The sequence below is a fragment of the Mobula hypostoma genome, chromosome 21 (assembly GCF_963921235.1).
Source record: "Mobula hypostoma chromosome 21, sMobHyp1.1, whole genome shotgun sequence".
NCBI classification, from domain to species: Eukaryota; Metazoa; Chordata; class Chondrichthyes; order Myliobatiformes; family Myliobatidae; genus Mobula; species Mobula hypostoma.
Window position 1 is genome coordinate 56066210 of NC_086117.1, and position 23851 is coordinate 56090060.

Consider the following 23851-nt stretch of genomic DNA (forward strand, 5'->3'; position numbering starts at 1 on the left):
CCCCTCCCTATCTCTGTAACCCCCTCCATCCCCTACACCCCTCCCTGTCTCTGTAACCCCCTCCAGCCCCTACATGCCTCCCTGTCTCTGTAACCCTTCCAGCCCCTACACCCCTCCCTGTCTCTGTAACCCCTCCATCCCCTACACCCCTCCCTGTCTCTGTAAACCCCTCCAGCCCCTACACCCCTCCCTGTCTCTGTAACCCCTTCCAGTCTCTACACCCCTCCCTGTCTCTGTAACCCTTTCCTTCTCCTACATCCCTCCCTGTCTCTGTAACCCCCTCCATCCCCTACACCCCTCCCTGTCTCTGTAACCCCCTCCAGCCCCTACACCCCTCCCTGTCTCTGTATCTCCCTCCATCCCTTACATTTCTCCCTCCTCTTTAACCTCCTCCCTGTTTCTGAACACACCCTCCAGCCCCTAAACCCACTTAATCTGTAAACCCCTCTGGCTCCTATACTGCTCCCCATCTCTGTAAATCCCTCTGGCCCCTACAGCACCCACCCCCATCTCTATAACCATCTCCAGCACTTATAACCCTCCCCACCTCTGCAAACTGCTCTGGTTCCCCAGCCTCTCCCCATCTCTGTAAACCTCTCCAGCCCCTACACCCCTCCCTACCCCAATTACCTCCTTAGCCCCAACACAGCTCCCTACCTCTGCAACCCCATCTCTGTACCTCTGAGTTCTTTGCATTTCTCCACCCCTGATCTCTGGAGCCAGTTGGATTCCTATTGTTCCCACGGATGCTGGTTTTTTAGCTGTCCGGATGCCGAGTTCTGGAATTCCTTCCCTATACTGATCCACTTGTCTTTTAGAACCTTACCTCTTCAACCAGAGTTTTGATCACCAGACTTCAGGTCTTTTTGCAAAACTTTGTGCTGAAATAATGTTTCCATGAAGAGTCTTGTCTTGTCTGCCTTCATTATGGGCCCTAGTGTAGTGGTTAGCACAACACTATCACAGTGTGGGGCTTCGGAGTTTGGAGTTCAATTCTGGAGTCCTCTTTAAGGAGGCTTGTACTGAATGTCTGGGTTTCTCTCATGTGCTCTAGTTTCCTCCCACAGTACAAAGACATACCAGCTAGTAGGTTAAGTGGTCATTGTATATTGTCCCCAATTAGACTGGGGTTAAATCAATGGGTTGCTGGGCAGGAGCCTTGGTGGAATGGAAGGGCCTGTTCTGCACTGTATTTCAAAATTAAATAAATAAAATTCTGAAATGGTGAGGGACAAGGCAAAGGAGAACTACAATACTGCAGATACAGCAATGGTGAGGTACGTGACACAGAAGAGCCACAATACCGCAGATACAGCAATGGTGAAGTACAAAGCACAAGAAGATCAAAATACTGCAGGTACAGGAATGGTGAAACAAAAGGAAATACAATACTGCAGATGCCAGAATGGTGAAGTACAAGGCAGAGAACCACAATACAGCAGATACAGGAACGGGAAGGTACAAGGCAGAGGAGAACTACCATACCGCAGATACAGTAATATTGACGTATAAGGCACAGGGAAAATACAATATCGCAGATGCAGGAATGGTGGAACAAAGCACGGAAATACAATACTGCAGATGCAGGAATGTTGAGGTACAAGGCACAGGAAATATACAATACTGTAGATGCTGGAGTTGTGAGGTACAAGGCAGAGGAGGAGCAAAATACTGCAGATACAGAAACGTTGAGGTAAAAAGCACAGGAAAAATAAATAAATGAAATTAAATTCACATTATAAATGGACATTATGCCTGTTTCTGTGTGTGTGATGTTGGGAAAACAGCCATCAAGTAAACTGAATGTGGTAATGAATTCAATAAATGGCCTGTGTTCATAAAAGATTCGGCAAAGTACTGTAAATGATTTAAGCTCTTCAAGTCAGCAGTTTCCAAGTGGAACAACTAGTTGACTAATATCATTAAGCGGAGAAATGGATGGCAAAGTCCATGAAATTTTGCAACTAATCAATATTGCTAACAGCTGGGGGACTTTGAAAGTCTCAGTGATAAGTCTGCATGAAAATTGAATTAAATCAAATGAACTTAGACAGCTCATACAGCAAAGCTGCTACAATCCTTAAAGTAATGCAGAGAGACGGGCGAGGTTAAAATGTCAAATAACTAGCGGAGAGCTTACAAACCAAAAGAATTTCTTACTGACCATCAATCAATAGTAACAAGAATTCTCTGTACTCTTTATCAAATATGGTTGCTAAGTGAGGCCTGTACATTCGTGTAGAAGATAGAGAGCCTGAAATTACTTCAACAGAGCCTGTGACAGAGTCATTCCTACTTCTTTTGTTCAAAGTTCAAAGGAATCTTATTATCAAAGTGTGCGAATGTCACCATATTCAATTCAATTCAATTCAAATTTGATTGTCTTTCGACCATAAATGAATACTCATGTATACAGCGAAACAAGACAGTGTTACTCTGGGGCCAAGGTGCAAAACACAATACTAACAGTCACACACAGCACAAAGCACACATAGCATACAGATAGAAAGATAAAGCCACTCATTAAAAGAGTTTAACTCAAGCTATCCAACAAAACCAAAATCTGCAGATGACCACAACAGAGCTTGTCTTCTGCTGAGTGAACACTGGGGGGGCAGTACTGACTCCAGCCTGGATGCTATGCTACAATGTGCCCGGTGGAGTACACTGGTTCCAATGCCCTGAGATTCATTTTCTTGTGGGCATTCACATGGGGAGAAGGCAGCAGAATGGGGTTGAGAAGGGAATAGATCAGGCATGATCAAATGCTGGAGCAGACTCGATGTCCAATGTCTTACGGTCTAAATACAAAGAAACACGATAGAATCAATGAAGGACAGTACCCAACAAGATGGACATGCAACCAGTGTGCAAAAGACAACAAATTGTGCAAATACAGGAAGAAAAGAAATAATAATAATAAATAAAAAAGCAATAAATATCAAGAACATGAGGTGAAGGCTCATTGAAAGTGAAACCACTGGTTGTGATAATGGGGCAAGAGAAATTGAGTGAAGATATCCTCTTTGATTCAGGATCCTATTGGCTGAGAGACAGTAACTGTTCCTGAACACAGTGATGTGAATGCTGAGGCTCCTGTACCTTCCTCCTGATGGCAACAGTGAGAAGAGAGCATGGCCTGGGAGGTGAGGGTCCTGGATGATGGGATGTTGCTTTCCCGTGACAACGCTCCTTGTAGATGTACTCAGTGGGGCGGGAGAGGGCTTCACCCTTGATGGACTGGCTCATACCCACAACTTTAGTTGAATGAGTTAGGTGTTAGGAGTCGGGAGGTTTGTGATACGTCCTTGTACAGTCACTACAGACTATACTCTGTACTGGGATTCTGAGAGAGTGTTGCAGAGTTGGAATTTGAACACAGAAGGTAGAACACAGAACACAGAACTCAGAACACCGAACATTACAACACACTTGACCCATAATGTTTTACTGACCTTATAACCTAAGATCAAACGAACCCTTCCCTCGCACACAGCCCTCCATTTTTCTATCATCATGTTGAAGAGTTTCTTACATGCCCCTAATATATCTGTCTCTCAGGCACCCAGCATCCTCTGCATAAAAATCCAACCTCTGACATCCCCCCTGCATACTTTCCTCCACCACCCTTAAAATTCTGTCCCCTTGTATCAGCCATTTCTGCCCTGGGAAACAATCTCTGGCTGTCCATTCGATCTGTGCTTCTTATCATCTTGGGTGTGTAGTAGGGTAAAGATACATCTCTACCAAAGGAGGTGCAAGACGCCCCTTCCCTCCACCAGCCTGCAGGTCACCCTGGGGCAAGGTGTCGCACCTGCTTAGCCCCGGATCAGGGTCAGGTGACCATGGGAGCAGGTGGTGACGGTCGTTTGAGCAGCTGGTGCAGATCACAAGTCCTGGTCATGTGACCACTGACACCAGGCAGACAATCTCTGAAGAGTATTGATAATGGCTGGGCTCACCCGTCTTGTAAAGAGACTGCCCAGACGGCAAGGGCAAACCACTTCTGTTGAAAAAATTGCCAAGAACAATCATGGTCATGGATAGAGCAACAGTGTGAAAGGGATCTTCCCCACGGACAACAATCCCTCACTCGGTAGACGGAATAAAGACGGAAGGAAGATGTCATAGGACACGGCACATAATGATGATAATATTCAAGTTGTCTCTCAGCCTCCTTTGCCTCAAAGAGAAAAGCCCTCGCTCATTCAACCTATCCTTATAAGACATACTCTCCAGTCCAGAGTAAATCTCCTCTGCAACCCTCTCTAAAGCTTCCACATCCTTCCTATAACGGGACCAACCAGAAATGAACACAATATTGCAGGTGTGGTCTAACCAGGGCTTTATAGAGCTGGGAGCTCAATGTTCCAGGATGTAGAAGTTTCAGAGGTGATGAGCAGGTGGGGGATATAGCAGAAGAGATGATCAAGGAGTCCATTACTGCAGTAATTGGTGATTCCCTCCCAGAAAGCCATCTGATTGTCGGAATAAAAATGGAAGCTATCACAAGAACAAGGATGCAATGCTGAGGCATTGGTGAGATTTGGGCCCCTTATCTGTTGGAGATGGTGCAAGTTACAGAGAATTATGTGCTGGGTGGTAGGTGAGCACAGGGCAAACCCTACCCCTGGTGGGGTGGCAGGTGGATGGGGTGAGGGCAGATGTCTGCAAAATGGAAGAGATGCGGATGAGGGCAGCATTGAGGGTGGAGGAGGGAAAACTCCTTTCTTCGAAAAAGGAGGACATCTCCTTCGTTCTAGAATGAAAAGTTTCATCCTGAGAGCAGATGTAGTGAAGACAGAGAAATTGAGAGAAGAGGATGGCGTTTTTACAAGGGACAGGGTGGGAAGAGGTACAGTCCAGTTAGCTGTGAGAATCAGTGGGTTTGTAAAAGATATCAGTTTTGTAAAAGATAACTGTCTCCAGGGATAGGAACAGAGAGATCGAGAAAGGGGAGGGAGGTGTTAGAAATGGGCCAAGTAAATTTGAGGGTAGGGTGGAAGATGGAGGCAAAGTTGATGAAGTTGACGAGCTCAATATGGGTGCAGGAAGGAGTTGTTATGTAGCGTAGGAAAAGCTGGAGGGTGATACCAGTGTAGGTTTGGAACATAGACTGTACCACGTAGCTGACAAACAGGCAGACATAGCTGGGACCCATGCAACTACCCATGGCTACACCTTTGGTTTGCACGAAGTGGGAAGAGCCGGTGGAGAAATTATTGAGAGTGAGGACCAATTCCTTCAGACTGAGGAGAGTGGTGGTGGAGGGGAGCTGGTGGGGTCTGTTGTCCAGAAAGAAATGGAGAGCTTTAAGGCCCTCCTGATGGGGGATTGAGGTGTAAAGGGACTGCATGTCCATAGTGAAAATGAAACGATTGGGGCAAGGGAACTTGAAATCATTGAAAAAATCCAGAGTGTGTAAATTGTCATGTAGGTAGGAAGGGACTGAAGTAGGGGAGATGAAACTGCGTTGCAGTATGCAGATAGAAGTTTGGTGGGGAAGGAACAAGGAGAAACAATGGATCTACCTGGACAGGCAGGTTGAGGTCAACTCTGTTTTTTTCCCGAGGTTCAGTTCCTTCCTACCTACATCTGCTTCTCTCTAGACAACAGACCCAACCTGTTCCATTCCAGCACTAATGAGATGTCCTCCTCCTTCAAAGAAAGGGGTTTTTGTTCCACCACCGTCAGCACTGTCCTCACCTGTATCTCTTCCATTTCGCGCATGTGTACCCTCATCCCCTCCCACCATCCCACCAGGGTTAGGATTCCTCTTGTCTTCACCTACCACACCACTAGCCTCCATATCCAGCACATAATTCTCCATAACTTCCACCATCTCCAAGTGGATCCCACCATCAAACACATCTTTCCCTCCCTTGTCCATTCATCCTCCCCACTGATCTCCCTCCTGGTACTTATCCTTGTAAGTGAAACAAGAGCCATACCTGTCCCTACACCTCCTTCCTCGCTACCATTCAGAGCCCCAATCAGACCTTCCAGGTGAGGCGACACTTTACCTGTGAGTCTCTTGGAGTTATCTATTGTATGGTGTAAGACCCAATGTAGACTGGAGGAATTCTTCGCCAAGCAATTTAGCTCTGTTCACCAGAAAAAGGGGGATTTCCAGTGGCCACACATTTCAAGTCTTTTCTCCATTCCAATTCTGATGTCAGTCCATGGCCTCCTCTACTGCTGTAATGAGGCTACACTTGGGCTGGAGGGGCAGCACCTTATATTCCATCTGGCTAGCTTCCAACCTGATGGCAAAAACATTGATTTCTCCAACTTCTGGTAATTGGCCCCCCTACGCCATTCCCATTCCCATTTCCCTCTCTCAACTCATCTCCTTACCTGCCCATCACCTCCCTCTGGTGGTCCTCCTCCTTCCCTTTCTTCCATGCTCTTCTGTCCTCTCCTATCAGATTTCCCCTTCTCCAGCTCTGTATCTCTTCCACCAAACAACTTCCCAGCTCTTTTTTTCAACCGTCCCCCTCCCAGTTTCACCTATAACTTGCTACCTTGTACTTCTTCCTCCCCTCCCCCTACCTTCTTGCTCTAACTTTCCATCTTTTTTTCCAGTCCTGATAAAGGGCCAAAATTTTGACTGCGTACTCTTTTCCATAGATGCAGCCTGGCCTGCTGAATGAGGAGGAGTTTCTTTAGCTAGGTGGAGGTGTCTCTGTGAAATTCATTACCACAGATGGCTGTGGAGCCCAAGTCATTAACACAGGACAACAAATTTTTTTCAAAAGTGTTGCTTCCTCAGTAAATTTTTCTGTTTATGATAGACTGCTTGAAGATGAACACAAATATAATTTCAGACTACTTGTACCATGTAGGAATTTGGAGAAATAAGAAATTAACTTTTATTGATTATAATGTGTTTAATTGCATAATGGTGCTGATGCTTTGCAATAGTTCAACTAAGTTAAAAATATTTTGTTAATGATTTTCATTTGTACTCAGTGTCTGAGGTTTCTCGCTTAAGTGTCCAACAATAATTCGCCAGCATTGATGGATTCCAGTTGCCCTGGTATCTTTTCTCCACGACCACAATGTCCTGGTGAAACCTTTCACCATGCTGGTCGCCAGCAGCACCAAGATTTGCAGGGAAGAAGTCTAAATGGGAATGCAGAAAATGAATCTTTAGTGACGTTGCATTTCATGGTTTTATACGCTTGAAGCATGCTTTCAACCAGCTGCATGTAGTTTGGTGCTCTGTAGATGCCGAGAAAAATTTCAACAACTTTCTTGAATGCCTTCCATGTGATTTTCTCCGGTCCCACTAGAAATTCTTCACATTGCCTGTCATTGATGACCTGTTTGATTTGTGGACCAACAAAAATGCCTTCCTTAATCTTGGCATCAGTTATTCTTGGAAGCATCTTTTTCAAATATCAAAATCCTTCATAGAAATTTTTGTACCTGGTGATAGTAAATTCCATCCTTACAGTCCTGAACCCAATAATTATTACTAAAACCTGTCCTGCCATGCAGCACGCGCCACCTAAGCGTGCCCAAGCATGCCTGGACAAGATAGGAAACTTTCCAGCTTACATTGTGGGCAACATTTTAATTGACTTGAATTATGAATTGAAATAATAATAAACATAAGTGATTTCAAAAAATGGTGTGTGATAGGGAAATTTCATGGTGATTGTCATGATCAGTAGCCCAAAATTCATAAGATACATCTAAAGGTATTCAGGAAGCAAAATCTTTGTTGTCCAGTGGTATATTTAAAATGGAGGTTGATAGTTACTTCACAAAAAGAGAATCTGCAGATACTGGAAATCCAAGCAACACACACAAAATGCTAGAGGAATTCAGCACGCCAGACAGCTCTTTTCAGAAGGGTCTCTGTCCAAAACTTCGACTGTACTTTTTTTCCTTGGATGCTGCCTGGCCTGCTGATTTCCTCCAGAATTTTGTATGTGTCGATAGTTTTTTGGTTAGTTACGGTGTTAAAGTTTACGTGGAGAAGCACTAATAGAGCAAAGAAAATTGAAAAACTTACAGTGATAAAGGTCTACTAAGTAAAGAGAGAGAGAAGCAAATGATGGCAGGAGCCTTGAGGTTGACCCCTTTTATACTCATAGATAAGAAACATCCCATACAAATTTGTAGATAAGAGTTAACAAATCAGATAACCCCTATTCAAAACGTACAACACCAAAGAAGCTGCCGGAATCATTCAAATGTAACCATGAAGGGACATACTGAACAAGTGCATATACATATTGTGACCACTAGAGGACAAATAATGTCACCAGGTTACTGAGCAGACATAACTGCATATACATACTGTGACCACTAGGGGAGACACTGAACAACTGCATATACATACTGTGACCACTAGGGGACACACTGAACAACTGCATATACATACTGTGACCACTAGGGGAGACACTGAACAGCTGCATATACATACCGTGACCACTAGGGGAGATACTGAACAACTGCATATACATACTGTGACCACTAGGGGACACACTAAACAACTGTATATAGTCATAGTCATACTTTATTGATCCCGGGGGAAATTGGTTTTCGTTACAGTTGCACCATAAATAATAAATAATAATAGAACCATAAATAGTTAAATAGTAATATGTAAATTATGCCAGTAAATTATGAAATAAGTCCAGGACCAGCCTATTGGCTCAGGGTGTCTGACCCTCTAAGGGAGGAGTTGTAAAGTTTGATGGCCACAGGCAGGAATGACTTCCTATGACGCTCTGTGCTGCATCTTGGTGGAATGAGTCTCTGGCTGAATGTACTCCTGTGCCCACCCAGTACATTCTGTAGTGGATGGGAGACATTGTCCAAGATGGCATGCAACTTGGACAGCATCCTCTTTTCAGACACCACCGTGAGAGAGTCTAGTTCCATCCCCACAACATCACTGGCCTTACGAATGAGTTTGTTGATTCTGTTGGTGTCTGCTACCCTCAGCCTGCTGCCCCAGCACACAACAGCAAACATGATAGCACTGGCCACCACAGACTCGTAGAACATCCTCAGCATCGTCCGGCAGATGTTAAAGGACCTCAGTCTCCTCAGGAAATAGAGACGGCTCTGACCCTTCTTGTAGACAGCCTCAGTGTTCTTAGACCAGTCCAGTTTATCGTCAATTCGTATCCCCAGGTATTTGTAATCCTCCACCATGTTCACACTGACCCCCTGCATGGAAACATGGGTCGCCAGTACCTTAGCTCTCCTCAGGTCTGCCACCAGCTCCTTAGTCTTTTTCACATTAAGCTGCAGATAATTCTGCTCACACCATGTGACAAAGGTTCCTACCGTAGCCCCGTACTCAGCCTCATCTCCCTTGCTGATGCATCCAACTATGGCAGAGTCATCAGAAAACTTCTGAAGATGACAAGACTCTGTGCAGTAGTTGAAGTCTGAGGTGTAAATGGTGAAGAGAAAGGGAGACAAGACAGTCCCCTGTGGAGCCCCAGTGCTGCTGATCACTCTGTCAGACACACAGTGTTGCAAGCACGCGTACTGTGGTCTGCCAGTCAGGTAATCGAGAATCCGTGACACCAGGAAAGCATCCACCTGCATCACTGTCAGCTTCTCCCCCCGCAGAGCAGGGTGGAAGGTGTTGAACGCACTGGAGAAGTCAAAAAACATGACCCTCACAGTGCTCGCTGGCTTGTCCAGGTGGGCGTAGACACGGTTCAGCAGGTAGACAATGGCATCCTCAACTCCTAGTCAGGGCTGGTAGGCGAACTGGAGGGGATCTAAGTGTGGCCTGACCATAGGCCGGAGCAGCTCCAGAACAAGTCTCTCCAGGGTCTTCATGATGCGGAGGTCAATGCCACCGGTCTGTAGTCATTGAGGCCGCTGGGGCGTGGCATCTTCGGCATAGGGACGAGGCAGGACGTCTTCCACAGTACAGGAACCCTCCAGAGCCTCAGGCTCAGGTTGAATACATGGCGAAGTACTCCACATAGCTGAGGGGCACAGGCTTTGAGCACCCTGGTACTGACACCATCCAGTCCTGCAGCCTTGCTTGGGTTGAGACGTTTCAGCTGTCTTCTCACCTGTTCAGCCGTGAAGCCCACCGTGGTGGTTTCGTGTGGGGAAGGGGTATAGTCATGAGAGCAGGGTGGGGGACTGTAAGGAGGGGTAGGAGGGGAGAGTGGAATATGTGTTGGTTGGGGGCTGACAACAGATGACTCATGTGGGTGATGGGCAGGGGGCCCAATGTCAAATCTGTTAAAGGACAGGTTAAGTTCGTTGGCCCTGTCCACACTGCCTTCAGCTCCTCTGTTGCTAGTTTGCCGGAACCCAGTGATGGTCCTCATCCCACTCCAGACCTCTCTCATGTTGTTCCACTGGAGTTTCCACTCAAGCTTCCTCCTGTACCTGTCTTTAGCCTCCCTGATCCTGGCTTTCACGTCCCTCTGTATTGCCCTCACCTCCTCCCTATTTCCATCTCTAAACGCCCTCTTTTTAGCGTTCAGGATGTCCTTAATGTCCTTTGTCACCCATGGCTTGTATATACACACTGTGACCACTAGGGGACACACTGAACAACTGTATATACATACTGTGACCACTAGGGGACACACTGAACAACTGCATATACATACTGTGACCACTAGGGGACACACTGAACAACTGTATATACATACTGTGACCACTAGAGGCACACTGAACAATTGCATATACATATGGACACCGCTAGGAAACATACTAAACAGTTCCATGTATATAAGTTGTCATAAAAATACTAGCAGGTAATTAATTGCTAAGTTGAAGATAAAATAATAATTAAAGAGTCTAATCCAGTGGGTAGAATTGCAAAATTGCACTGGGAAAGCTATTGCACCCAGTAAATAGATACTGAAGCCTCACTTCATGGAGTGTAGCTGGGTAATGGGTGGAAGTGTTAGTGGGAGAGCATTTTGGAGACCAGGGCCAGAAAAGGAAGGATGTGGAAGCTTTAGCCAAAGACTTCTTCCCGGGGCAGAAATGGCTAATGCAAGGGTGCATAATTTTAAAGTCACTAGAGCAAAGCATAGGGGAGATATCAGAGGTAAGTTTTTTTACACAGAGTGGTGAGTGTGTGGAACATGCTTCCAGTATTGCTGGCAGAGGCAGATATATTATGGAGATTTAAAAGACTTTAGATAGGCACGTGGATGATAGAAACATAGAGGGTTATGTGGGTGGGAATGATTAGATTGGTCTGGGATTAGGTTAAGAGGGCTGGCAAAATATTGTGGGCTGAAGGGCCTGTTCTGTGCTCTGCTGTTGTATGTTCTATTTTTTAAAATTTTTGTCTCTGTTCCAATTCTAACAAAGGCTCTTCTGCCAGAAATATTAACCTCCTGTACCTCCTGGCTGATGGTAGTATTGTGTATGTGTGGGTATTTGCATTTATTCATATATATAGATGCCTATGAGTTGGTTTAATGACCTGGTTTAAGACCATGTTTTATTTTGCAAATACAGTTATCCTGTTAGGCATTTTATTTTCTGCAGTCCTCCTCAATATGCAAATCTATGTTAAAAAAGTGTTCCTTTAATTATATCATACACTTAATTATATGCAGTTCCAATCGAGTATTTCATTTTTTCAGTTTAAAATAAAAGCTCAGTTGATTAATAAGTTAGACTTGTTGAATTAGCCAATAGCATTTGTCTTTTTAACGTTTTGGCCAATAAAGTGTTGCAGAGAATAAATAGACAACGGGTAGCCATTCTGGAGAGAGCGTGGGATCAAAGAAGTTTTGATAAAGACAGAGGAAAGGAACGGACAGCAAGCATGGCGGAAGAACATGGTGAAACACAACCAAAACCAAATTTGGAAGGACAGATGCAGATGTCCAAATATCCTCATACAGACTATGATTTCACAGAAAATGTGCAGATAATTTTCAGTTAGCCTTCTCGCACATGGCAATTGGAGAAAGGGAAAGAGGAGACAGTTCAACACCTTTCCTTGGGTGTTGTGTGGAAATTTATTTATTTTTGTTTTTGCTTGGACTAGTTTTTCAAGCAGAACTCTTTTGGTAACTATGAGTAAATGGACTGAAGCAAACTGGATTGATTACATGACTATGAGCTCCAAAGACTGTGAGCACGCTGTAGACTGACATATGTGAGAGACCCTTTTCTTTATTTTATTTGTTATAGCTTAAAATATTTTGTCAAAACAATTTCAATCTAAGTTTATATTTGGGTAGGCTGAATTATTGCTTCCTGGCAAATGGTAAATTTGTTTGGGCGTGTCAGTGTTCACACTGGTAATTGCCTTGTTTTCCTTTTAAGAAATGTTCAATTTTTATGTTTTTGTGGCTACCTGAATCATATCCATCCGGACCCATTAATTACTGGAAATGGCCTTTGTATCGTTAATCCCATGCATTGTTGAGTTATGTTAGTATTAGTTTGTGTTCACAGTACTAGCTAACTCTTTACTATCCAATGGGGAGAGTGCTACAAGTGTGTGCTTGTACACTCAGCTAAGTGCATGGTTGTACGTGTGAGTATTGCATGTATACCTACGTGTACATACATGCATGAGTGTATGTGTTTGTATACATGTGCACATATGCATGCATGGGTGTGTATGGATGTGTACACATGCATGTGTGTATGTGTGTGTGTGTGAGTGTGTGTGTGTGTGTGTGTGTGTGGGGTGGGTGTGGCTGTGTGTGTGTGTGTGTGTGTGTGTGTGGTGGGGGTGTGTGTGTGTGTGTGTGTATGTGAGTGTGTGTGTGGTGGGGGTGTGTGTGTGTGTGTGGTGGGGGTGTGTGTGTGTGTGTGTGGTGGGGGTGTGTGTGTGTGTGTGTGTGTGTGTGTGTGTGTATGTGTGTGTGTGTGTGTATGTGAGTGTGTGTGTGGTGGGTGTGTGTGTGTGTGTGTGGTGGGGGTGTGTGTGTGTGAGTGTGTGTGTGTGTGTGGTGGGGGTGTGTGGTGGGGGTGTGAGTGTGTGTGTGTGTGTGTGTGGTGGGGGTGTGTGTGTGTGAGTGTGTGTGTGTGAGTGTGTGTGTGTGTGTGGGGTGGGTGTGGCTGTGTGTGTGTGTGTGTGTGTTTGTGAGTGTGTGTGTGGTGGGGGTGTGTGTGTGTGTGTGTGTGTGTGTGTGTGTGTGTGGGGTGGGTGTGGCTGTGTGTGTGCGAGTTGGTGCGTGTCTGAGTTTGAGTTGGGATCCAGTTTAAAGGCGTTTAGTTTCTGAGATGAAGAGTTGCTCGATTGTTGCTGAGACAGCAGCCTCTCATGGTGATAGTCCTGCAGCTCTGTATGGAGCCGGTTACAAAACCATGTCTTTGAGAAGGAGGTTACAAGCAAAGCCTCCGCTTCCATAGAGAAGGATGATTGATAAAAGAATTGTTCCTTTGTTTGAATTAAATTTATTTGAACTTATTTAAATCTTACATCCACCCCACAACTGAGGGAGTAAAAATCTTTGCGTTGTGACTCAACTGCAATGTACAGAGATATGAATTTAAAAGTCTAATGGCTGGTAGAAAGAAGCCGTCCCGTAGCCCTGTTTGTCCTGGCTTTAATGCTGTGGTGCCGTTTGCCAGACGGAAGCAGCTGAAACAGTTTATAGTTGGGGTGACTGGTGTCCCCAGTGATCTTCCAGGCCTTCCTTCTGCACCTGCTGCTGTAGATGTCCTCAGTGGAGGGAAGTTCTCATGCACAGATGGGCAGGGTTGTCCGTATCACTCCCTGCCGTGCCCAGCGATCAAGGTTGGTGCAGTTCCCATACCAGGGGTGATACAGCCAGTCAGGATGCTCTCAATGGTGTCCCTGTAGAAGGTCTGGAGGATCTGGGGGCTCATGCTGAACCTCTTCAGTCACCTGAGGTGGAAGGGATGCTGTCGTGCTTTTTTTCCGCCACACAGCCGGTGGGTACAGTCCAGGTGCGATCTTCAGTGATGTGTGTACCGAAGAACTGCTCACACTCTCAATGGCAGACCCACTGATGTTGATCGGGCCGAGCCTGTCCCCGTTCCTCCTGTAATCCACAATCAGCTCTTTTCTTTTTTGGACACTGAGGGAGAGGTGGTTATCCTGGCAACACTGTGTCAGTGTGTCAACCTCTCCTCTGCAGACTGTCTCATTTGTGATAGAAATAAGGCTGATCAAAGTCGTGTCATCTGCAGGTTTGATCAGCAGATTGGGGCTGTGTGTGGCAGGACAGTCATGGGGGTAAAGGGAGTAGAGTAGGGGACTCAGGACACAACTCTGGGGGGCACCTGTGTTGAGGGTCAGAGGGCAGATGTGAGAGAGCCCATCCTTACCACCTGTCGGCGATCTGACAGGAAGTCTAGGATCCAGCTGCACAAGGCAGGGCGCAGGCCGAGGTCTCTGAGCTTCCTGTCAAGTCTGGAGGGAACTATAACGTTGAATGCTGAACTGTAGTCCAGGAGCAGCATTCTCACGTATGCATCCCTCTTCTCCAGGTGAGTGAGGACGGTGTGTAATGCTGTGACTATGGCGTCATTGGTAGACTGGTTCCATCGGTAGGCGGACTGCAGGGGGTCCAGTGAGGGTGGTTCCACACTGCAGATGTAGTCTTTAACCAGCCTCTCAAAGCATTTGCTTATAATTGAGGTGAGTGTGACAGGGCGCCAGTCGTCAGGCATGCTATCTTGGTTTTCTTTGGTACAGGGACAATGATGGACAATTTGAAACAGGGGGGCACTACACTCTGGGAGAGGCAGAGATTAAAAATGTCCATAAACACACCAGCCAGCTGTTCCACACACACTTTGAGGACGCGCCCTGGGACGCCGTCCGGCCCCGCTGCCTAGCGGCTGTTGACATACTGGAACATTTTACATACCTCAGCCTCGGAGATGACCAAGGAGCAGGTCTAGTTGGCGGCCCTGCTCGAGGGTCCAGTCCTATCAACCTTGAAGCGAGCGTAAAAAACATTTAACTCGTCTGGGAGTGAGGCGGCAGTGTTGGCTGTACTGCTGCGTTTCCTCGTAAAGTCCACAATGGTGTGCAGTCCTTGCCATACGCTGCGTGTGTCATTGTGTATATTTAGTCAAACAAAATCCTCATCAAATCAGTCACCTGATACGCAGCGACAGGAACATTTAAGGCCATAGAACAGTACAACACTGAAACAGGTCTTTCAGATATTCTAGTCCGTGCCGACCATTACTGCCTATTCCTATCGACCTGCACCGGGACCACAGCTCTCCACACTCCTCCCATCCATGTACCTATCCAAACTTCTCTTAAACGTTGAAATTGAACTCACATCCACTACTTGTGCTGGCAGCTCGTTCCACACTCTCACCACCCTCTGAGTGAAGAAGTTTCCCCTCATGTTCCCCTTAAACTTTTCACCTTTCACCCTTAACCCATGACCTCTAGTTGTAGTCCCACCCAGCCTCAGTGGAAAAAGCCTGCTTGCACTTACCCTACCTACACCTCTCATAATTTTGAACACCTCTATCAAATCTCCTCTCAATCTTCTACATTCTAAGGAATAAAGTCCTAACCTATTCAATCTTTCCTTATAACTCAGCAACATCCTTGTAAATTTTCTCTGTATTTTCAACCTTAGTTACATCTGTCCTGTAGATATGTGACCAAAACTGCACACTATACTCCAAATTGGTCCTCACCAACATCTTATAAAATTTCAATATAACATCCCATCTCCTGTACTCAATATTTTGATTTATGAAGGACAATGTGCCAAAAGCTTTCTTTTTGACTCCATCTACCTGTGATGCCACTTGCAATGAATTATGGGCCTGCATTCCCAGATCCCTTTGTTCTACCACACTCCTCAGTGCCCTACCGTTCACTGTGTAAGCCCTACCCTGGTTGGTCCTACTGAAGTGTAACACCTCACACTTGTCTGCATTAAATTCCATCTGCTGTTTTTCTAGCTGATCTAGATCCCTCTACAAGCCATTATAGACTTCCCCACTGTCCAATACACCCCCAGTCTTGGTGTCATCCGCAAATTTGCTGATCCAGTTAACCACATTATCATCCAGATCATTGATATAGATGACAACAATGGAATCAGCGCCGATCCCTGCGGCACTCCACTAGTCACAGGCCTCCAGTCAGAGAGGTCACCATCTACTATCACTCTCTGGCTTCTTCCACAAAGCCAATGTCTAATTCATTTTACTACCTCATCTTGAATGCCAAGTGACTGAACCTTCTTGATCAACTTCCCTCGCGGGATCTTGTCAAATGCCTTGCTAAAGTCTATGTAGGCAACGTCCACTGCCTTGCCTTCATCCACTTTCCAGGTAACTTCCACTAAAAACTATAAGACTGGTTAGACATGACCCACCACACATGAAGCCATGTTGACTATCCTTAATCAGTCCATATCTATCCAAATATTTGTATATCTGGTCCCTTAGAATACCTTCCAATAACTTTCCCACAACTGATGTCAGTTTATAATTTCCCGGTTTATGTTTACAGCCTTTCTTAAACAGCAGAACAACACTGGCTATCTTCCAGTGCTCTGGTAACTCTCTTGTCATTAATGATGTTTTAACTATCTCTGACAGGGCCCCAGTAATTTCTGCGCTTGCCTCCCATTGGGTCTGAGGGAACACCTTGTCAGGCCCTGAGTATTTATCCACCCTGATTTGCCTCAGGGTAGCAAACACCTCCTCTTCTGTACAGGGTCCATGAAGTTGATGCTGCTTTGCCTCACTTCTGTAGACTCTGTATCCATCTCCTGAGTGGATACAGATGCAAACAATTTATTTACCATCACCCTCATCTGTTTTGGCTCCACACATAGATTACTATTCAGATCTTGTAGGGGATCAATTTTGTCCCTTACAATTCTTTTGCTCGTGACATATCTGTAGAATGTCTTGGGATTCTCTGCTAGAATAACTCCATGCCTTCTTTTAGCCTTCCTGATTTCTTTCTTAAGTGTTCTCTTGCATTTCTTATCCTCCTCGAGTACCTCGCTTATTCCTATCTGCCTGTACCTGCTATACTCCTCCTTTTTTTCTTAACCAGGACCTCTATATCTCTTGAAAACCAAGGTTCCCTAAACCTGTTATCTTTGCCCTTTATTCAGACTGGCACGTACAAACTTCGTACACTCAAAATTTCGTTTTTATAGGCCTCCCATTTACCCAGTACATCTTTGCCAGAAAACAACTTGTCCCAGTCCACACTTGCCAGATCATTTCTGACACCATCAAAATTGGCCTTTCTCCAATTTAGAATCTCAACCCGCGCATCAGACCTATCTTTTGGCATATTTACTTTGAAACTAATGGCACTGTGGTCACTAGGTGCAAAGTGTCCCCCTACACAAACTTCTGTCACCTACCTTGTCTCATTCCCTAATAACAGATCAAGTATCGCACACTCTGTCATTGGGACATCTGCGCACTGATTAAGGAAACTTTCCTGAACACACTTCATAAACTCTATCCCATCTAGTTCTTATACAGTGTGGGAGTCCCAGTCAACATGTGGTAAGTTAAAGTCACCTACTATAACAACCTAGTCCTGACGAAGGGTCTCGGCCTGAAACGTTGACTGTACTTCTTCCTAGAGATGTTGTCTGGCCTGCTGCGTTCACCAGCAACTTTGAGGCGTGTTGCTTGAATTTCCAGCATCTGCACAATTCCTCGTGTTTGCGTACTATAACAACCTTATGTTTCTTGCAACAGTCTGTGATCTCTCTACAAGTTTGTTCCTCTAGATCCCTCAGCCTGTCAGGTGGACTGTTTTGAAGCCCCATTAATGCGGTCATACGTTTCTTATTTCTCAGTTCCATCCATAACATCTCACTCGAGAAGCTCTCCAGTCTGTCCTGAAGAAGCACTACCTTGGCATTTTCCTGACTAGTAACTCCAACCTTCCTCCATTAATCCTCCCGCTCTGTCACGTCGAAAACAACAGAACCCCAGCATATTGAGCTGCCAGTCCTGCCCCTCCTGCCATCGTCTCAATGATAGCTACAATGTCATAATTCCATGTATTGATCCATTCCCTGAGCTAACCTGCCTTTCCTATGATACTCCTTGCATTGAAATATACACAGCTCAGGGCACCAGTCACACCATGCTCAACCTTTTGATTCCTGACTTGGGCCGAGGTCTTACCAACGTCTATCTCCACAACCTCTCCAATAACTGTTCTAGCACTCTGGTTCCCATCCCCTGCAACCCTGGCTTAAACCCCATCATGCAGTGCTAGCAAACTGTCTCGCTAGGATGTTAGTCCCCTCCAGTTCAGGTGCATCCCATTTATTTTGATATTAAATAACTATTGCCTTACCACCGCATCCACAATAATGATCCACCCTCTAAGCTCTATGTGCGAGTTGTTTGTTTGGTGGTACAATCAAAAATAAGCTGAACATGAACTTGATGAACAAATAGTATAAAATAAAGGAATAGTGAGGTGGTGACCAAGGGTTTGTGGACTATTCAGAAATCTGATGGCGGACAGGAAGAAGCTGTTTCCAAATCAGTGACTTTGTGCCTTGAGGAATGAGCAACTCTTTGTTCACGTATGGAATCCCCTTAAACACCTAACAAAGTAGAGCTGCTGGCGTGCCTCCTATAAATGCAGGAGAAACCCAGCAGGTCAGGCAGCATCCATGGAAATGGATAAACAGTCAACATTTTGGACTGACACCCTTCTTCAGGACTGGAAAGGAAGAGGGAAGATGCCAGAATAAAAAGGTGTGGGGAGGGGAAGGCAGATAGCTAGAAGGTGATCGGAGAAGCCAGGTGGGTGAGAAAGGTCAAGGGCTGGAGAGAAAGGAATCTGATGAGAGAGAATGGAATCCAATAGGAGAGGACAGTGGACCATAGGAGAAAGGAAAGGGGCAGGGGACTTATGGGGATGTGACAGGCAGGTAAGAAGAGGTAAAAGGCCAGAGTGGGGAATCGAGGACAAGGGGAGGGGGAGGGAAAATTTGTTTACTGGAAGAAGAAATCAATATTTATGTTATCCAGACCGAATATAAGGTGTTTTCTCGACCCTTGTCTTGGCACAAAACGAAGCCGTGGTCCGACAGGTCGGAAGGGGAATGGGTATCAGAATTAAAATGTTTTGCCAATGGGAAGTTCTGCTTTTGCTGCTCGATGAAGCAGTGCCCCAATTATTGGTGGGTCTCACCACATGCCTGCTCTATGTTGGTGAGACCAGCTGTAAGCTGGGGGACTGCATTTTTTAATGGAGCGGGTCGATGGGACGAGGCAGAGGAACAGTTTGGAAAGGACTAGATGGGCCAAAGGGCCTGTTTCTGTGCTGTAGTGCTCTGTGACTCCATAAATGAAATGAAGAGACTTTTACAAAAGGAAGACATTAATTGTACAGCCTGAGACTAACCCAAAACAGCTAACGAGCAGAGGATGTTTGAGGCACAGTCACTGTCATGGTACAAGGACAGTGCCAACTCAGTCCTGAGTGTAAAAACTTCCCGAGGCTTTAACACAAACTGCTGTCACTTGTTTTTTATTTTATTTTGAGATACAGTCCGGAACAGCCTTTCCAGTTCCCTGTCCAGCAAACCGCTGATTTAACCCCAGCCTAGTCACAGGACAATTCACAATGACCAATCAACCTACCAAGTGACACGTCTTCGGACTGTGGGAGAAAACCGGAGGAAACCCACACGCACACGGGAAGGACGCACAAACTTTCTTGCAGGGAACGGCAGAACCGAACTCTGAACTCCGATGCCCTGAGCTGTAAGAGTGTTTTGTTAACCGCCACGCTACCGCCGCTGTGCCAATCCTCTGTAAAAACTATTCTGTGATCATCTCTCCTACACCAATCATATCGTAACTCTCCATTTTTCTTACCTCCACAGGCTTCTGTAATTTATGGCAATTTTTGTTCTTTGTTCTGCACTGAAAAACAACAAATTTCACAGCATATGTCAGTGATATTAGACCTGATTCCGATTCAGATGAAGCAAATGGATCTTGGGTCATCTGTCTGTTCACCAGCTTCTCCCAGATGGTGCCGAGTTGCTGCCAGGAAGCATCGGGACTTCAAACACTGTCGTTTCTGCCCCTCATCCATTCTCCTAGAAGACACGTCCAGGCCCTCGAAAAGCTGACAATGTTTTTGTGTTGTTTGCTTCTGAACTCTATGGCAGCTTGCACTGCTTGTACCTGGAAGCTGCTGTTCCCCGGGCTTTAATCTCAAGTCTGCTTTTACACACCTCCTTCATCAGCACCGAAACATGTTTCAGTTGTCATTGGGAACTGGGCAGACAACTTATCAAAGATAACAAGCCTTCGTAAACTGACAATTTGTCAAGTAGTTCTACTGCTCCGAGATTGGTCCATCAGCCCAACCCGTCCATGCCAACAGCATGCCCATCTAAACTAGTCTGTGACGGGGAGCACTCGGTAAACACACTCCTTACGCACGGACAATCGTTCTTGTCATTCTGCTGTCATCACAGTGAATTTACACACTTCAATCTCTTCCCCGGTATATTCTCAAAAATTAACCCACTGCTTTTTCTCTGCGTTCCGAGCCAGACACCAAAGTTTGGTTTATTACTAAACTGAGCTGTCGTGCTCGAGTTGGCTTTATGGTGCCTTTTCTGCCACACGTGGTGGAATATTCCATGTCTTTAGTAACTGGGATGTGTAAATGTGTATATGTTGCTTGTCTACTGTATTGAAGGCAGACACTTCAGTTTATTTAGTAATATGATTGTAGCTACATTGAGGGGTGCATCATCCTCTAATTCATGTGTAGTCTTAAGCTAACTTTGTGGGTAATAGTATGTCCTAGTGCCTAATAAAAGGAAGCTCTTTGCCCTCAGTAGGGGAGAGAGATCAGAGCTGCCAGGAGTTCATACTGGACAAGAATAAATGCAAAACTATTAGATTAGATTAGATTCAATTTTATTGTCATTGTGCCGAGTACAGATACAAAGCCAGTGAAATGCATTTAGCATCTGACCAGAAATGCAAAGAATGGTGTTATTTACAAAATAACTGCGAATAAAAAAAGTGCTACAGCACACAAATATAAAAGTACTGAGACAGTACAATACGGATGCAATACTGCTTAGCGCTGTGATGAGAGGTTCAGCAGTGTCACAGCCTCAGGGAAGAAGCTCTTCTAGAAACATAGAAACATAGAAAATAGGTGCAGGAGTAGGCCAATTGGCCCTTCGAGCCTGCACCGCCATTCAGTATGATCATGGCTGATCGTCCAACTCAGAACCCTGTACCAGCCTTCCCTCCATACCCCCTCATCCCTTTAGCCACAAGGGCCATATCTAACTCCCTCTTAAATATAGCCAATGAACTGGCCTCAACTGTTTCCTGTAGCAGAGAATTCCACAGATTCACCACTCTCTGTGTGAAGAAGTTTTTCCTAATCTCGGTCCTAAAAGGTTTCCCCTTTATCCTCAAACTGTGACCCCCCGTTCTGGACTTCCCCAACATTGGGAACAATCTTCCTGCATCTAGCCTGTCCAATCCCTTTAGGATTTTATACGTTTCAATCAGATCCCCCCTCAATCTTCTAAATTCCAACGAGTACAAGCCTAATTCATCCAGTCTTTCTTCATATGAAAGCCCTGCCATCCCAGGAATCAATCTGGTGAACCTTCTTTGTACTCCCTCTATGGCAAGGATGTCTTTCCTCAGATTAGGGGACCAAGACTGCACACAATACTCCAGGTGTGGTCTCACCAAGGCCTTGTACAACTGCAGTAGTACCTACCTGCTCCTGTACTCGAATCCTCTTGCTATAAATGCCAGCATACCATTCGCCTTTTTCACCGCCTGCTGTACCTGCATGCCCACTTTCAATGACTGGTGTATAATGACACCCAGGTCTCGTTGCACCTTCCCTTTTCCTAATTGGCCACCATTTAGATAATAATCTGTTTTCGCCACCAAAGTGGATAATCTCACATTTATCCACTGTAAATTGCATCTGCCATGAATTTGCCCACTCACCTAAGCTATCCAAGTCACCCTGCATCCTCTTAGCATCCTCCTCACAGCTAACACTGCCGCCCAGCTTCGTGTCATCCGCAAACTTGGAGATGCTGCATTTAATTCCCTCATCCAAGTCATTAATATATATTGTAAACAACTGGGGTCCCAGCACTGAGCCTTGCGGTACCCCACTAGTCACCGCCTGCCATTCTGAAAAGGTCCTGTTTATTCCCACTCTTTGCTTCCTGTCTGCCAACCAATTCTCTATCCACATCAATACCTTACCCCCAATACCATGTGCTTTAAGTTTGCACACTAACCTCCTGTGTGGGGCTATCATTTTATCAATGTTGGTATTTTTCTTTTTTGTAAGTTTGATTTTTGGTGCACTTAATAAGCACCCTTGCACCAAAGTGCTAAGCAATTTCAGTTATCTTCTCTTTGGTCATAACCCAAGTATCCAATATAGTTCTATTTCAGAATCAGAATCAGGCTTAGTATCAATGGCATAAGTCATGAAATTTGTTGTTTTGTAGCAGCAGGACATTGTAATACATAATAATAAACGAACTATAGATTATAATAAGAAATATATTTAAATAATTAAATTAAATAAGTTGTGCAAAAAAAGAGCAAGAAAAGAAAAGTATTGAGGTTGTGTACATGGGTTCACTGTGTGTATAATGTGTGCATAATAAAGTATCATTAAACCACCTTGGAGACTGATTGAAAGTTGTTAAATGAATAAGGATTGTATTTGCTCATTACTATTGAAGTTAATATAGATATCTTTGTGTTGGGAAGGATTATTGTTCCTTGCAGGTTTATGAGGATAAACTATTGTGTTTGTTTTTTTCTTTAAGGGGGGCAGATGTGTTATTATGTGTGTATATAATAATGGGGTATATGGGGTGTCAGGGAGGGGTAGCACCTCTGATGGGGGAACATGTCGCATCCTTTTCAAGGTGGTTCTTCCACCTTTGGTCCTCACCTGGCACTCAGCTCTCACCTGTGGCTCCCCGTAGCTGTTTGCATGTGACAGTGGCTACACCCCGGGCAATGGCTTTGACAAGCCGGCTAAACCAGGTGAGGGTAGCCGACGGGTCTCAAACCCTTGGTGAGATAGGGAGATGTCTATCCCAGCATGTGAAGACAGACTCCGGCGGACTGAGCAGATGAGACCAATGGAAGGTCTAACAGTCAAGGCGGCGGTCTCTGCAAGCGTCATAGAACGTGCAGAGCAGGACAAGACACAAAAGACATCCTGGTCATCCACTGCCCCTAGTCCCATCTCCAGTCGTCTCGACTCTTGTCTTGCCACTGGATCCAGATGAGAATTGGGAAGAGAGAGAGAGGCTGACGCTACTCAACTCTCCCTCACTTAAATCCAAATCAAGCACTAGTCTCGACACCATCAGCCAGCTGGTAGCGTAGTGGCATCAGTGCTGGACTTTGGGGCGAGAGGTCCCAAGTTCGAATCCAGCCGGCTCCCTTGCATGCTCTCCATCCGTGCTGGGTTTAGCGTCCAGCTAGCAAATCAACCTTGTAAAAAAAAGTACTAATGGTGTTGATGGACAAACCTTATATAATAAAGAACTTTAGTTTCCAGTGGGCAATGTGCGCGGTTCACCTGGATCCAGAAGCTATGATGGTAAGCTAGTCATGCGCACTCAGTGTTGTACACAAGTCTGTAATAAAATGTTCTAATGTAAGCCGAGGCCAAGTTTATCTTTATTAAGAACAGACATAACGTGGTGTCAGAAGTTGGCGTGAGATCTAAACATGGACAGTAAATGAATAGCATGTGTGGCTGAGAAAGGGCCTGTGAGAATATGAATGGTGCTAGCAGCATGTGACAGAGAGAAGCTGACAGTGAAGTGAGAGTGCACTAAGTTCACCAAGAAATTCACATTGTTGTAACAGACTTCTT